We start from the raw sequence: 17,989 nt of genomic DNA on the forward strand, positions 1-17,989 counted from the left end.
AGGCCATTTCTCTCCAACCACTTTAACCCACCGCGCACTATTGCTTCAAGCAGTTTCCCCCCCTTGCCTGGCACATATCACAGCTGGGGGGAAAATTACCTGAAGTAACTGCATACATAAGGTACATTTAAAGCACAGAGCTTCTCCCAAAGAATCATGGAGACTGTAGTTTACTCCTCACAGAGCCACAATACCTAGCACTCTTAACAAACTACCATTCCCAGGATTCTTTAGGGGCAGTCATGTACTTTAAATGTACGGCATGTATTGCAGTCTAAGTGGGGGGAGAAGCCTTTGATTTGCTTCCTTCAGCCATGCAATCCACTCCACATTTTGAGGAAAGCAGTTGCCAAAAATAGATGTAAGGGACTGGATGGAGCACAGCTTTGTTTCTCTTGGTTGCCTTGAGTTTGGTGCAGTGACTATGGCCATTGTAGGGAAGACCATGGCCCACCATCTGCCCTGTATCTTAGCAGGGTAAGAAACTCAATTGTATCACTTGCAGTTTGAATTGGGATGACAGTTTTTTATCACTTTAGTTCACCAACACTTGCTTGACAATTGTCACTGTATCTATTGCTCTATGTAACAATCACCAATGTATTTATTTTGACCTCATTCTTCTCTATTACTTACAGAGACAGAGAGAGAGAGAGAAAGAACGAACTACAGTGGTACCTCGGATTAAGTACTTAATTCGTTCCGGAGGTCCGTTCTTAACCTGAAACTGTTCTTAACCTGAAGCACCACTTTAGCTCATGGGGCCTCCTGCTGCCGCTGCACCGCCAGAGCTCGATTTCTGTTCTTATCCTGAAGCACTATTTCTGGGTTAGTGGAGTGTGTAACCTGAAGTGTATGTAACCTGAAGCATATGTAACCTGAGGTACCACTGTATACACATACACACACACACTTGCCAATTCAGGATTACACTTTGTCCATTTGATGATGTATGCCAACTCTGGTCCATAAAATGGCATTTGTCATAATACAGTCATACCTCGGGTTGAAGTAGCTTCGGGATGAATATTTTCAGGTTGCGCTCTGCAGCGACCCGGAAGTAACGGAGCGCGTTCCTTCCAGGTTTCGCTGCTCGTGCATGCACAGACGCTGAAAATGACATCACGCGCATGCGCGGAAGCAGCGAAACACGACACACACACAGACGTGCAGATGCGTCTTACGTTCGCTTCAGGATGCGAACGGGGCTCCGGAATGGATCCCGTTCGCATCCAGAGGTACCACTGTACATTTGTTAAGGTACCACAAGACTCCAGACTCCCTGCATCTCAGCCACCCCCCCCTGCTGCTGCCTTTCTATCATTAGAGAAGAATGTCAAATTATGAGGAGTGAATGAATAGTTGGAGGAAAAACAGTTGTGTTATTACTTCTTATTGGCAGTTCTTCTGAACATCCCTGGTAATAAATATAGCATGGTCTGTGGCATAACCAGCCTCATATAACCAACATGCTTGACTAATTAATGCAAGAAGGGGTTAATGTCATAGAGTAAGCTAGGCCTAGCTGAACCACTCCCCCTCATATTGGGAGGAAGGTAATCAAGCCTATTGTTGTAATTCAGTCTACCAGAAAAGCTCAACACGTGAAGAGATTTTGAGCTGGTTGCTGCAGCTCGGACTGCATGACTCTTATAAGCCATTCTTGTGTTACTGTATCAATAATTTAGGAACTTTCACTATTGTAAGTAAGCCAGGTTTTACTGCCTGTGCAATGTTTTCTGAATGTTTTATGGAAAAAGCACATGAACTTGACCTTTGGAGAGTTTGAAAGTAAACCATGTTTAACTTACCAAATGTGGGTTTTTTTCTATGCTAGGGAAAGAGGGAAACTTAGGAGTGCATATTTAAAGGTCTAACATACTATATTTCCATGCTTTACTTTGCTGCATATTTTGTGATTTTATATCTCTCCTGAGGTTCTCTCACCAAAGAGTACTTGCCCAAATCTGAATCTTAGCATCCAGGAAGTCTCCTTTTTAAAAATAGAACTATTTATTATTTGCCCACCAACAAATCCTAGGCACTCCCAAATTGCAATCAAAGCAGAAACCCATATATTGGATTTAGAACAAGTATCATTCCTGTTTAGTAGGGTTACCAAAGTTGTAAGGCAGAACTGCAGAAAGTTTTGATATATTTCACCCATTCTGGATTGCCAGATGTAAGCTTGTAAACTGCAAGTGGTATGGGGACTGTCTGAACCCATCAACTACCACTTGAATATAAAAGCAAGTCTGGAGTCTCCCAGTGAGAAATCTTTATTTCTTCATCTGAAAAAGCCTATACCCCCATTTTCAGTTACATAGACCTGTTATGGGGTAGGGTGGGGAACTATCTAGTTCCATTTCATGCTTGTTCTCCATCCATTAAAGGATGCTTCACCTAGAGATGGAGAAAAACTGAGTATTAGCTAGTTGTATTTTTAGAGATGGGAAACCATCCATTTTGTACTGCTTCTTCCCAGAAGGCTGGGTTGCAATTTGAAACCCAAGTACTTGAAAGGGCCTCAGTTGAATGTCTGCTAACTCCTCATGCCCTCTACTTTAAGACTTTCAGCAGAGGCAGACAAGGGTTGCATCACCAACACCACCAGTTTGCATTTTTACATCTGGCCTGATGGTGAATTCTGGGAAACTCAAACTTTTTTGTAACGTTTTTGGTTGGCCCAACAAAAGATAATGTGGATTTTATGTCACTCCTGGAAAAAAGGTACTTAGGTTTAGAAAGCATGATTCAACACACCTCAAATGAGCCAGTTCAGAGCTAATTAACACACTGATTGACATCACTTGGTATCTGTCCCATCATGTGATAGTTGCAACAAAATGTGTCAACCATCTCCATTTAAAAATCTGTGAGAGGCAATAGGATATGAAAGCTCTGCCTGCAGCTTTTCATCTGTAATGAACATTTCACACATGCAAGGCATCACGACGCTGCAACCTCTGGTGAACGTTCACATGCGATTTAGACCTCAGGTTGCAAACAAATGGAGTCCTCAAGCACAGAGAAACAGGATCTATAATAATTTCTGTTCTAATCTTCCACTTTCCTGTTGCTCAGTGCCATCGGATATTTTATCCTTCTACTAGACAGATTTCCAGGTTCCATAAACTTGTTAAAAAATAAATGATTGAGTAAAAGTTGTCGAGCAGAGGGAGGGAGAAGCTGTGTGTTTGTCATCTTCCTCCTAGCCTACAAAATGAATTTATCTGACATTTTTTTCTGAACAGCTGTATGCAAGAGACATCTAGGGGGTAGAAAGGTTGTAGTTTGGCACAGTAATAACCATGCCTCTGTATTCCAGAGAAAACTGGTTTTGATTTGACTCTCAATTATGAGCCTTTAGAATTGCACTCCCATCACCCGCAGAGTATATTTTTGCCTGATCTTTTCCTAACCTCATAAAGTGCAGTTAAGGCAGGCTGTGCTACATAACTGTGCATATCCGTTTCAGCTGCATAATGAGAAACATACTGAAAGTCTATAGACCAAGGCAAGGGAAGCCTAACTTCAGGCTTTACACTCTGAGTAATGTTTGCATTACCTGGTACTGAGGCATTTAACAGGCTGGATTATTATGAAGCCTAGCTGGAAAACTTCTGAAGTAGTTCTCTCTCATCACCTCCACCCTCTGATGGAAAACAAAAGCCAGCAAGGATTTGTTGGTTCCATGAAACCATACTTACTTGAAGCCAAAATGTGTGAGAGAGAAAGAAGAAAAGGATTTTAGAAGCTAAAAAAGCATCATGGCTCCAATAGAACCTCATTCAATAAATTAAGACCTATGGAGCAAAGTGATGGGTTGATTCTCTCTCCCATGAAGGAGTTTGGTACAGTCCTCAAGTACCATTACTGGTAAAGTTGGAATTGGTTTGTCAAAGGATTTTGCCAGAAATTGTAAAATGCCTTTTCTCCTGACCTTGGTGGAAAAGGCGCTGTAGGTACGAAGGCTAGAGACAGATTTAGGGGAGTGCAACAGCTTCAGCCGCACTGGGCGTGGAGCCACAACTATGAGGTGGAATGGAAGGCAAGTGTAATTACCAAATAAGCAAAGCCAATCAGAGAACAGACAAGCCTGCAAGCAAACAGACTTCTAATCTGGGTAACTATGTGGCGGGGGTGGGGGTGGGGAGACTAAATTTGCCACCAACAGGGGATGGAGGAAAACTTCATTCAAGCAATTTATTTATTTGTTTATTGCAAAATTGAAGGCTTCCCATTGCCTGTCATTAAACCATAGTTTTTTTAAAAAAAACAACAACACATACTGGTTGCAAAAGAGAAAACAAAAAGAAAACTCACAGGCATCATTAAATTAGTTTATTTAAAATATTTGCTCAGTGCTCTTCATCAAAAGATTTTATGGCAATATACAAAAGTGTGAATAGAGGCTAACTTCAGTCAGGTGAGAGGCTTATAGTCTTCTATGCACTCTCTACATGCATCTACAGAATCATATAATTGTAGAGTTGTAAGGGATCTCAAGGGTCATCTACTCCAACCCCCTATGATACAGGAATCTCAAATAAATCATGCATGACAGATGACCATCCAACCTCTGCTTAAAAATCTCCAGTGAAGGAGAGTCACCACCTCCCTAGGGAGTCAGTTCCACTGTCAAACAGCACTTGCTGTCAGAAAGTTCTACCTGCCTGATGTTTAGTTGGAATCTCCTTTCTTGTAACTTGAATCCATTGGTTCAAAGTCCTACCTTCCGGAGCAGGAGAAAACAAGCTTGCTCCATCTTCCATGTGAAAACCCTTTAGATATTGGAAGAAGGCTATCATATCTCCTTTCAGTCTCCTCTTCTCCAGCCTAAACATACCCAACTCCCTCAACCATTCCTCATAATACTTGTTCCCCTGACACCCTCCTTCTTAAATTGTGGTGCCCAGAACTGGACACAGGACTCCAGGTGTGGTCTGACCAAGGCAGTTTAGAGTGGTACTCTTACTTCGGGACACTGAATTATATGGCAGACTGAACCTTTCAAAGCTGTACTAATTTTAACCACTTATTTCAAAACCCGCTGATTTTTTTCTGGTTTCTTGGTGCCCAGCATTGCCTGGGAATTCTTTCTGCTAGTCAGTGTATACAGTGGTACCTCGAGTTAGATATGCTTCAGGTTAGATACGCTTCAGGTTACAGACTCTGCTAACCCATAAATAGTACCTCAGATTAAGAACTTTGCTTCAGGATGGGAACAGAAATCGTGCTCTGGCGGCGCAGCGGCAGCAGGAGGCCCCATTAGCTAAAGTGGTGCTTCAGGTTAAGAACAGTTTCAGGTTAAGAACAGACCTCCGGAACGAATTAAGTACTTAACCTGAGGTACCACTGTAATTGGCAATAATATCAACACAAGCAATGCCAACGCAACTTGGAATGTGGGTGTTTTATGGTGGCAGTCCCTCCACATGAACACTGCCTAGTCTCTAGGAGTTGTACTATTTGAAAGAATATTGGCACATCCTACCCATAGAGGATTACAGAACACTTTACATGCCATGTTTGAACAGAGAGAAGGGCTTTAGAATGCTGGATAAGCAAGATCGTGCACAGGCTGAACAGGACAGTCAAGGTTCAAAGAGAGAGAGTGCAAGATTTAAGCCTGTAATCCATATTCTTACCCACCTACATGCAAGTCCCACTGAGACATTAAATGGCTTGTTATGAGCTACATACATTTGCATGGAAAGCTGACCTAATAAAGTTTTGCAATCTTTTCAAAATAAAGAAAACGTGTCATTATTTTTTATAAATTTTTATTTATAAAAATTTAAAGGAAAGCAAAGGGGTCGTTCAAGATTTTTGGGAGAGTTCCCAAGAAAGAAATACACACTCCCCAAACGTATCAATTGTGTCACTTTTGCAAGCTTCAATGCAAACACCAGAAAGACACAAGAATGGGTGAAGATTGGGATGGCAAACTCCCAGCTCATAAGCACGATGTGGCTCCCAAATTACTTCAGCTGTACAGCTGGAAGGAGCTGGAAGTTGTGTAGAGTATGCTTTTTTACATTACTTTTTGCTCTTTTGCTACTGTGGGTAAGGGATGGGAGTTTCTTGCTGTGGATGCTTGTGGGCAAAAATTTTATACTACTCAAGGTGAGTGCCTGGATGGTTTGGAAAATGGGGGTCAGTCCCCACAGAGTCCTGTGGGCCCTACCCCCAGGTAAGCTTCTGTAGGATTGTATCTGAAGGCCAAGGCTACAGTCCTCCACACATTTACCTGAGAGTAAGCCCCACTGAACTCCATGGGACCAACATGAATAAAGATCCACAGGACTGCACCTTTTACGTTTACAAAGTTGTGTGTGTGTTTGTTTTTATGGAAAGGTGGGAAAGGGAAAAATACTGTTCCACCCCCTTTGCCAGACGACAACTTGGGAGACTTCAACCCTCTGTTTTTGGTTGCCACCAATCCACAACCCATCAGTAAGATTGCTCTGCCTGCTGCTACCTTAGGATCCAAGCCATTCAGTTTTACCTAGCAATAGGGATTTGGTTCATGAATATGAGAGGGTTGACAAAACACAGTGATACCACAGACTCTGCATATAGTTGGTGAAAAAGCAGGAGGGAGAGCACTTCAAGATTATCAGCATTTGTGAAGTTTAGTAATACATTAGTTTAAGGAAATCAGCCCTGAGTGCTCACTGGAAGGACAGATCGTGAAGCTGAGGCTCGAATACTTTGGCCACCTCATGAGAAGAGAAGACTCCCTGGAAAAGACCCTGATGCTGGGAAAGATGGAGGGCACAAGGAGAAGGGGACGGCAGAGGACGAGATGGTTGGACAGTGTTCTCGAAGCTACAAACATGAGTTTGACCAAACTGCGGGAGGCTGTGGAAGACAGAAGTGCCTGGCATGCTCTGGTCCATGGGGTCACGAAGAGTCGGACACGACTGAACGACTAAACAACAACAACAATCAGCCTTTGTGAACTAGGAACACGTGAGATTTGAGATATTTCTAGATCCACAAAAGAGGAATTATGAGAGTTAAGATATATTCTTAGCTTGGATCATGGTTGCCTATTCCATGCTAGAGAAACTCTGAAGTTTGGAGAAGATATCCCCTTTTGGCCACTTCATGCTGACAATGCCTAGGGCAGCTCACCAGAATGTAGGAAGGACTGAAAATGCACAACTGTACCAATACCTCACACTAGGCAAAAAAAATTAATCTAGCCACGTCAAAAAATATAACCGTTTTAGCATGACTTACAAGGGACTGGACAAATTCACGGAGATGTTTGATCAATGGCTACTATTCACAATAGCTATATATTATATCTCTCGTATCAGTGTCATTATGACTGTGAATGCAGCAGAAGAGGGCGTCAAGGTAGCTACCGTTAAGTACCTAATGCTGAGTTAGGTACATCTTTGGTCTGATCTAGCAGGGCTCTTCCCTTCTTATTGACCTGGTTTAAGTGCATGAAAGCAAGCCCAATTGCTTTTGATAATGTTCGTATCTAAGGAAAAAACATTCTTAGGATCAGATCTTTGTGAATCATATCTCACCCCAATAGCCACCAGCGTCCAAAACAATAAACTTGAATCTAGCAGGAAGAGATGCTTGTGTATCTTCACATTGTTTGAGGTTCCTACATAGCAGCAGAAGATTTAAATTTACCCAAGACTCCTATAAAATACTTTTGCAGATAAGCATTACTTGCATTGCCTTAAAAACCTGCACAGGAAAGCTAGTTGAATTCTCTTTCTATAGTAACACATCCACCATTGTTGTCACTTCAAGTGGAAATATACATTTACAGTAAGGTTATCTGTAAATATCCTTATCCCTAGTCTCCTGAAAGTGATGGGGGAAACTCCAAACAGCCCAACCCTCCATATGCATACTGGGAAGTCAGCTCTCCCAGAGATCACTCCCAGGTAAGTATAAGCAATTGATAGGTTGGGTGATTAACCTGGGAGTAATTACTTCAGTTATGTCAGGATGGTTTGTATCAAGAGTAATGATTTCATCTTTTTCTGGTTCTGTGCCTTTAATCCTGCACAGGGGCAGAAATCAAATGATCTTTCCCACTTGTCACCATGGAATCTACATGCCTGCAAAAGCTTCACCTGTTTGCTTTCTGCAGGCCTAAAAGACATAGACTTGGATCCTAAAATAAGCTAATTTAAAACTCTTAATGGAATATCCATAGTTGTTTTTCTTTTTATTAACTGGTTGTTGTGAGTTTGGCTGGATCAGTGAGTGAATGAGCGGTCTGAGATTTTGATGAAAAGAGCATTAACATTTTCTTAATGTCCTTGAAGGTAATTCACTTGCAGAGGTGGGGGCAGAGTCCTGGTGAGGAATGTTGCAATGAACAGCACTTTGCCATTGGAATGGGCAGGAGAGAGAGAACAGGAGTTAGCTGAAGCTGGCTATACCTTCTTAGGGGGCTGCCCAACCTGATATGGAGGAAATCTTCTGCCAGAAGTAGGATTGCCTATTTGCTATCACCTAGGGCTTGCCGATCAGAAGGTTGGCGGTTCGAATCCCCGCGATGGGGTGAGCTCCCATTGCTCAGTCCTTGCTCCTGCCAACCTAGCAGTTCAAAAGCACGTGAAAGTGCAAGTAGATAAATAGGTACCGCTCCGGCGGGAAGGTCAACGGGGTTTCCATGTGCTGCTCTGGTTCGCTAGAAGCAGCTTAGTCATGCTGGCCACATGACCCGGAAGCTGTACGCTGGCTCCCTCGGCCAATAAAGCGAGATGAGCGCCGCAACCCCAGAGTCAGCCACGACTGGACCTAATGGTCAGGGGTCCCTTTACCTTTATGCTTATATATTTGAAAATAAATATTACAAAGGTTGGATGAGTCTAGTACTTCTCATCCAAAGGAAACTATGGAGACAATTGTAATCCATTTTACCTGGGAGTAAGCCCCATTGAATTATCTAGGACTGCCCTCTCAAATCCAGATTAGGCAATCACTATGTGTGGTGGGGTCACTCAAGGCACCTGATGACAACTCACCATGATGGGGTGGATCCAAATGATCCCATTTGTTTAACTTGGGTCCCACTGAAAGTTAATTGTGACTTCATTTCAGTTCTATTGATTTCAGTAGGAACTAACTCATTCAGTTAGCCTGGACACAGCCCAATGCATTGATACTACTTGCACGATCTTCCGTCGTCTTCTAAAGTAGATGGGAAGGGTGTGGGTGGGTGGTTGGAACTCAAAAACTGCTGGCACAATGTTCAGAAAGAATTCAGATCAGTTAATTAGAAATTGGCCTGTGTAGCTAGAGGTATTGAACACCACTCAGAAGAAATTATTCCAAAAGCTTTATGTAAGGAGCTTTTGAGATGGAACTTGGCTTCATGTAGCACGTTCCTCATCTCCTCCTAGGGAAAGTTAAAGGACCTTCTGAGAGAGATGGAGACGGCACAAGCAGATGGTGACCAGAATGAGTCAGGAACTTCAGGATGTAGCTGAAGCTGTACTAGTGTTCCTCTGCAAGAGTCAACGCTTCATATAGGACAGCCTTTCTGAGTCCTGGAAGAAGGATGAGCTTCAGTTACAGTCTATATGCATTTCAATATTTCTGCAAAACATGCTTCATGGACTCAGACTCTGCCTGTTTAATTAGGGAAGCACCTATTTTCTCATAGAATCATAGAGTTGGAAGGGACCACAAGCGTCTTTTAGTGCAACCCTCTGCAATGCAGGAATCTTTTGCCTAACATGGGGCTCAAATGAATGACCCTGAAATTAAGAGCTCTACTGGTTGATCTATCACAGCAGCATCTAGAGAACTGCAGGCTTCCAACCCCCTAGAGTAAAGGAATGTATTTTTTGAAATATATTTACCGATAAGGTTTTAATACTTTACACTACTGCCCAGCTATTCCTGCAATGCTAAGCAGCATGGAGGGAGCAATTTTGCCTGCCTTGAGAACATTTGAGGGTGGGCCAGGGGCATAAACATTTTGCCCTTATCACCTTTGGTACGAATATTCACCTTTTAGGAATGTTGTTAGCTTGTTCCAGTGTCCTGGGAATTCTGCTAATTTTTTAGAAATCAAATTTTATGAAACATTTTTATTAAACCTTACCAAAAACATGTGGGAAAATACAAAACAGCAAACAGTGTTGCAGATAGTTGCATGTGACAGAACTAGGCCAAGTTTAGGTTGACAAACCACGGTTCTGTTTGCACAAGGATAATAAAGTGCACATTTATTAACTGCAAATTAATACAGATAAAGTTATTTATGCAGAAATAATATACTTGCTGGATGCATTTCAGCCCCTATTTCAGCAGGAGCCATATTTACTTCTATGTAAACAAGTGTAGGATTGATTCTGCTGTTTGCAGAATCGGGGAGGATCCTGGCACAACTCAGGCAGGGTTTGGGCTAGCCAATGAGATGGCAGGGCAGAACTTTTTTGAAAATGAAACAGGACTCCATTAAAAAACACATGTTTATATCCTTTGAGAAATTCCTCCAGATTTACAAATATGGGGTTGGATCCAGAACAAGATGGTTGCATTAGTTCCCATTGAAATAAATGGAACTTAAATTTAATTACACCATGACTATCTGGTTCCACTGATTTTAATGGGATGTAAATTAATCTAATTTAAACTGCAATCTTATATTAAGTTACCTGGGATTAAGCTCCAATGGGATTAAACTCAATAGGATTTACATCAGTCTGTGTCTATAGGATTGTGGTGTTCATCTGGATCCTACCCAATGGTTGTTGAGTTAAATGTAAATCACACTAAGGCTACATATATACACTGAAAGCAAGACTCTTGGGAACTGTAGTTTATGCCCACAGAATTACGACCCCAGCACCCTCAACAAACTACAGTTCCCAAGATTGCTGGGGGGAAATAATGTGCTCTAAATGTAGGGTATACATACATCCTAGATACATCCAAAACTATCAATGGCTGAGTAAGCACATGTTGTTCTCTTGAACCAGCCTATTACGATCTCAGGCGCAATTACTCTTAATTGAGCCAATCATTTCATACACACACATTGATACTGTTACATGCCACCCCACGAGTGGTGTGATATTCAAGGAGTTCCAGGCACTTACCCGGGGTTGTATTTCCACTGGAAAAATCAAGGCACAGCAGAGACTAGTGTATTTAAGAAATATGGTTTATTAACACACACTTACACCTGGAAGTCTGCAATGGAGGGGGTGCAGAACATTATACCCCAAGAGTGCCTCTTGTTGCCGCTCTCCTAGCTTCAGCAAGCTGGGGTCCAATGAAGCAGTCTTTCAGGGCTCCGGGTCTCTTAGTGCAGCCTTCTCCAACCAGCACCGCATGGAATTCAGGCCTGCACAGCAGCTCATGGCAGTCTCACCTTTGTTCTCCTTCCCAGCATACCTCTAGTCAAAAACCCAAGCCTCCGTCAGGGAGTGCGTGCCGGAGCCAGGCCCTGTGACCAGTAGAGCTTTGCAGGACTGGGGCCTTCCTAAGTTTGTTCTGAGAGGCAAGACGCGGCTGCACAAGTGAGGCTGCTTGGTAACTCACTGCACCTGGTGGCAAGAGCCGGGAAGGAATATAAGGTCAGCATTTCCCTTCGGCTCTTTACCACAGCAACTTGTTTCCTACCTTGCTGCGTTTGGCTTCTTGCTTCCTGATCCGCGGACCTCGGTTCCTTGACTCCTTGCTTCTCGACCCTCGGACCCTTGACTTTGTGACTCCCTACTTCCTGACCCTCAGACCCCTGGCTTCTGGACTCTCGTTCCTGCTCCCACCCTGCCATCTTGCCCCCGGTCCCGACGTCCTCAGCCGGGACTTTGATTGCCCATAGACTGGACCATGACAGCCTCCTGCAAAAGGACACACATTTCTGTCACCCCACAACCCTCTTCATCACCTTTGCACCGCCTGTTTTGCCCAGACCTGAGAACCTTCTTAGATGAGTAGATGCTTGGCCATTGTTTCATGATGGTTTGCATCCAACTAGCCAGGTGAGGCCCAGGGACTCCTTGTCTGGCACAATTCTGTAGCTTGTATTTTCCCTTCTTATCCCATATATTAGCCGGATTCTGATACTTGTTGTTGTTGTTATTGTTGGCCTCCGTCCGTCTGGAGGGACAGTGGAATGTGCCTCTGGGGAGTGAAGTCCAACTGCTGTGTTAGTAGCACCAAAGCGACCTCCCTGGAGCGCAAGCCTGAGCAGTGTGTATGGAGGTCCTGGGCTGCCCAGACAAGACCCCGTTCTCAGCCTTGCTGATGTGGTCCAAAGGAAAACAGAGCAATACATTTGGCACCAGCTTGACTGCAGGAATTGCTGGAAGGAGGTGTACAAGGCACCGTCCAACCATCTTAGGGACTCCACTCTGGAATTCTGTAGGGTTTACTCCTTAGCCTTTTATTCTGCTAAAGATGTCCCATAAGGCAGAAGAGGTTTACAATAAGAGTTTTCCTTCTCTATTTCCCAGGTCGGCCAGCTCTATCTGTCCTTCACTTCCCTCTATGGCACATGCAGAAACTGACTTTTTTTTTAATTTGCCAAAATGTCTCTGGCTATAATTTCTGGGTGAGTCAGAGCCATAACTGATGGTTGTAGATTTGCTTTCCTCTTCTCTTCTGCTGCCCCCCTCAGCAATATATCACAGCTTCTATAGCCTACATATAGTAGGGGACGACAGAGGACAAGATGGTTGGACAGTGTTCTCGAGGCTACTAATGAGTTTGACCAAACTGCGGGAGGCAGTGGAAGACATGAGTGCCTGGCGTGCTCTGATCCATGGGGTCATGAAGAGTCAGACACGACTAAACAACATAATAAAATGATAGCATTCTCTTTTTTGCTCTTCAAAATATGGCAACCCTAGGGGAAAGCCCTAACTCACCAGGGAATTGAGACCCATTGGCTACCCTTACCTGGTTTAGCTGGCCAGTCGAAGCTGTTTCCCAGGGTGTGGCCACTGGCACATGCTGACAGCTTCTAGGAGCCACAGGTGAGAGACAAGAGCAGGGCCAAAGGCGAACAAACTACCACAGGAGGAGCATGGCATGTGCCCCACCAGAAGCGTTACCCCTCCCCTAACACCCCATACATTAATTTATTGGGTCTAGGGGGGCCTCCCCTCCACTCAGTTTATAACAATACATAAAGGACTTTGCTGAATAACTTAAACCAACAGGGAAATAGAGGCTCTTTGTAAAACTTTGCTGTGCAGTGGATTGTTCACATTCATGCAGCAGTGAGGAGGATGAATAAAGTAACTAATTATAAAAGATGTAGTGGTGTTTCAAAGCCATTTAATTACTATAGCCATGTAATATTAAAGCAGCTATGCAATATCCAGGTGACTTTTTTTTTTTAAAAAAAGAAATTAATCCTGATCCTCTAAATGTTTTTGTAGATAGGATCATAGGACATTGCTTTAAACCAAGTCAAACCAGCATTGTCTACACTGACTGGCAACAGCTTTTCAGGATTTCAGACAGGCAGTCTCTCCCATGCATGTACACGAACATATTAACACACACAGAGAGATCTGTTTTGAGACTCCCCCCACTACTAATGCTGACCAAACATCTGTTCTCATGGAAACTGTATCCAAAAGCCAATGGCTGTGATCAGGAGTTCTTGCTAGTTTCAGGAGCTGCCTCTCAGTTCCTACTTATGCTCCCGTTTCCATAGAAATGAATGTCAGAATGGCAAAGACAAGGAAGGGGAAAGGAAGTACAATACAGGTTTCACAAAGTTTGCCCTCTGGAGAACTGGTTGGAAACATAACAAGCTGATGAGCAGAACTGGGATTCCTGGAGTTGCCTTTCAAATAGAGCTAAACCTTTTGTGCGGGGCTTTCGTCTCCACTGTCATCACTTATCCAAACAACACAATATTGATATTATTTATTAAAACATCTTCAGCCTTGACTCCTAAAACAGCAAAAGAGGTTTTTTAAAATCATCATCAACAACACCCTAAATATCATGAAACAACAATGGCAAATTGCTACAGCAGGAAAAAAACTCAACAGATAATAACAAATGAAAAAGAAACCAAGAAATAGAAGCATCGGTGTAAAACACCCAGGCAAACAGAACAGTTTTTCACCTGGCAACCAACGATAATAAATCATTTGGTCAAGTCTGTGTAGGAGCAGGTGGTGCTTTAAGTGCCCATGTCCCACCCCAGTTCCAAGAGATGTTACCTGTGCAGAACTTAAGGTATTTCTTGTCCAGACTACTTTGGCAATCATGCTTTGGAGATAAGCTGAGAAATTCTATTTTGTCCCCATTTTTGAATCAGGGAGAGATGTTGAAATATCAACTGAGTAGTCGAAGATCTAGCCATTAGCATATGGTGCTTGTGGGGGCTGGGTGGGTGGGGGTGGTGTGGTGTGACAGTGGCATAGAATGGGTTGCCAGAGCCCAGGGCCGCGTGGAGGGGGTGAGAGGTAGGGAAACGAAGTATGCATGTGCATTCAACTGCATAAAGGCATCTGCATTACCCAAAAGATTGCAGCCACAGAGGTAAGTTGCAGCCACAGAGGTAAGTTGTTGTTTGGATAGGTCACTTCCTGGTTCGCATGGAGTTGTTGTTTTCAATGGAGCCCGGTGATGGAAGTGCGCAGTTGTATTCAGGCAGAACTGGGTGTTGAAATTTTGCACCCCTAACAATTTTGCACCTGGGGTCTTTGGGCTACGCCACTGGGTGATGATAATTTACCTTTGGCCTTGTCAAGCACAGTCAGCAGGGAGAAAATGTCTGTTGCTGGCCTTTGCCTGATTTCTGTCTATTTGCAGGAAGCTTTTGACTACTGAAAAATAAAATCGCCCACCTACTACCTCATTCTGCTGCACATATAAACAGGACTGAATCTGGCTGATCCCCACTGGTTACTCCTTTCTAGTATGAACTGTTTCCATTTTTATGCTGCTTAACTCCCCCTTCGCCTCAAGCAAACCAATCCTTTTATCCCATGGCTGCTGCTTTAGTTTAGGAACTATTAGTGTGGGTATTAGTCGGACTTTTTAAAGAATCCAAGTACCCCCATCTACATGCTTCTTGATCACCATCTGCAACATGCTTCTGGGAAACTTCCAATAATTCTACTGGGCTGATGAGTCATTGCTTGCTTTGATAAAGAATCCGGTTGATTTTCTTGCAATGCCAGATTTGCATGCACACAGTTTTTTAAAATAAACCTCATAAACCCCCGATCTTCCATGCTAACCTGCAAAGATCACTAGGGTGACCAGGTGGGATTTCGGCAGCTGTAGCTTGCATAACATGTGGAAATTCTCTCTTCTGCACACCTTAAAGGTGCAGGAGCCCTCCTGGATGGAAAATGTGGCTCAGAAAGTTTCAAAATTAGTCTTTAAAAAGCCATAGAAGCAATTGCATGAATCTTACCTTTGAAATATTGCATTTCACAATATAGTGCCATGGTTATTTTTGCTTTTCTACAGTTGGGCTTACTTCATAGAATCATAAAATTGTAAGTTGGAAGGAACCACGAATGTCATCTATTCCAACCCCCTGCCATGCAAGAATATTTTGCCCAATGTGGGGCTCGAACCCGCAACCCTGAGATTAAGAGTCGCATGCTCTACCAAGGGAGCTGCTGCTGCTGCTCAGTTTATTTATCTGTAGGCATTTATATCCAACTCTTCACCAGGCAGCCCCCCCCCCAGGTGGCTTACATTCAGCATAATACCATTAAACCAGTCAATACAGAGGTTGGCAACCTGGGGGGGGGGCAAATTTGCAAACTGGAGAAACAGCTGGGAACATCATGCATGCACCACACTGCACTCATCATCATCTTTTTATTTGTATGCCGCCTTTCCACAGTTAAAACAATGCTCAAGGCAGCTTACAATATGAAAAGATTTACATAGTTACAAAAACAGCAAAGTAGTCATAAAAATAAATAAAGCACATCGAAACCACATAACCAAACATAACAATTTCCACATAAAGATACAAAAAATAATATCAATAACAGCAAAACTCCCAACAAAACTTTCCCCAAAATAACCCCGTCCTTGCTGGGCGGCAGTAGCAGCAGCAGTTCTTATGAAGCCTGCCAGGCCACGCCCTAAGCCAGGTGGAGAGAGGCAGGAATGGGGCCCTCAGGCTCCCAGCAGATAAGACCTCCCTCTCACACATTCATCCCCCATTCCCAGCAGCGATGAGTCTCCAAAGCAATGTTTTCTCTTTGCCCCACAAGCCTCATTCTTGGAGAGTGCAGCTGGGGAGGCAAGAGTTAACCCCCACCTCTTACCTGTTAGCTCTAGGAATTGGAGGTCCACATTAGCCACTGAGAAAAATGGGGTGATGGACTAGATGGACCATTGGCCTGATCCAGAAAGCTCCTCTTAAGTTCTTAGGAAGGTCATCTCTCTCCTGCAGCCATTAGGCCTGGCCGTATTGGAGCCAAGAGGAGTCTTCTTCGAAGCCCAGTTGCAATGAGGGTGTTTTCAGCAGGCAGGGTGTGGTCATCGCTGGGGAGGGGATAATCCCTCCCAAACTCTCTCTCCTCTGTGGTAACTGTACTTGAAAGCAGCTTTCTATACAGGGGTCTTGTGTGGTGTGTGTGTTAACTCTACCCAGTTTTAAACACAACCCTGCACTGCAATTAGATTGGGAGGGGAGCTTTCTCTTTGTTAAGAAATGGGGAGGGGACCCCACAGTGACCAGGGAAGGTCTCTATGGGTGCCATGTTGACAACCCATCATGTAAGATATAGCCAATGTATATAAAAAATGTGTGTTGATGAGACATTAAAATGAACTCAAGGACAAGGGAAGGCATTTCACACCGGGGGATAGGGGTGGGGGCATGGCACAGAAAAGGCCTTCTCTTGCGCTGCCACCCCACAAGTTTCACAGAGTGGCTAGCAGTACCTTGCCTGCAGAATGTAACACCTGGGCAGGTCTACACATGAGGAAGTGCTCCTTCAGATATCTGACGCCCACAAGGTTTGGGGGCTTGCGTGTCAACAGAAGCATCTTGAATTAATGTACAATTTTGTTTGTATAACACAGCAATGCCTTAATGCACCCCCTTTCATTTTTAACAAGTTTACCGTTACAGGTCCCATCAGATATGAAGTCCTATTATTATGATCATCCCCATTTTACAGACGTACAGCTGTGGCATGATACAGCCGTGTGCCCAGCGTTGCACAAGGATTTGGCAGCTGAGGTACGAAACTGCATCCATATTGTGCAAGTACCCTGAAAGTTTGCTCAGTATTTTTCCTCCCAGTGGAAGAGGAGTAGGCCAGCATGGCATTAAGGGGATTTAAAATGGAACAAGGCATGGCAAGATCGGGTTTCAGATAGACTTGAAAAATGTCCATCATATTTAGCCACATTTAATTAAGATAATCTGCAGAAAGCTGGGGTTAGGTCTGTAAATATCCCAGTCCCAAACATGCATTCCTATCTTTCGGCAGTCATCTTCCTCCTCTTTCCACTTTGGGAAGCTGTTTATGTTAAAAGGGAAGGTTGGCTCCTTCCCAGCCCATCATGTGTATCCACTTGGTTCTCCTTGCAGTGAGCTCACAAGGCTGAATTTGGCACATCTCTTTAATCCTTCTGGTGGAGGCTGATGTCACCAATAAGGGCTTCTTTTTCTGATTTCACTGCAGCACCCGACCATAAGGGACGCGGAGCACAGAGGAAGAGGAGGAGGCCACGTATTGCCAAATACCTGGAAGGAAAGCAAACTAGCTAGCAAGAGAGATGCCGGGAACAGAGCTTCATAACACAAATAATAGGCGTTGCAAATGTTCCCCTTTATGCAGGTTTCCAAGGAAGAAAAACGACCCGCTTCAAGGATCACACTTCAGGATAAGAAGGCTGGAGTGAGCTTTGTTTTCCTTCTCTGAAACGGCTGCTCTTGTGTGTTGCTGTTGTTGTTTTTTTGCTTGCTCATGGTATCGATTGGCATTTCCAGGACAGGGAAGGAAACTGGTCAGTGCACAAAATGGTATCGGCT

Source organism: Podarcis raffonei, chromosome 6, assembly GCF_027172205.1.
Source record: "Podarcis raffonei isolate rPodRaf1 chromosome 6, rPodRaf1.pri, whole genome shotgun sequence".
Taxonomy (NCBI): Eukaryota; Metazoa; Chordata; class Lepidosauria; order Squamata; family Lacertidae; genus Podarcis; species Podarcis raffonei.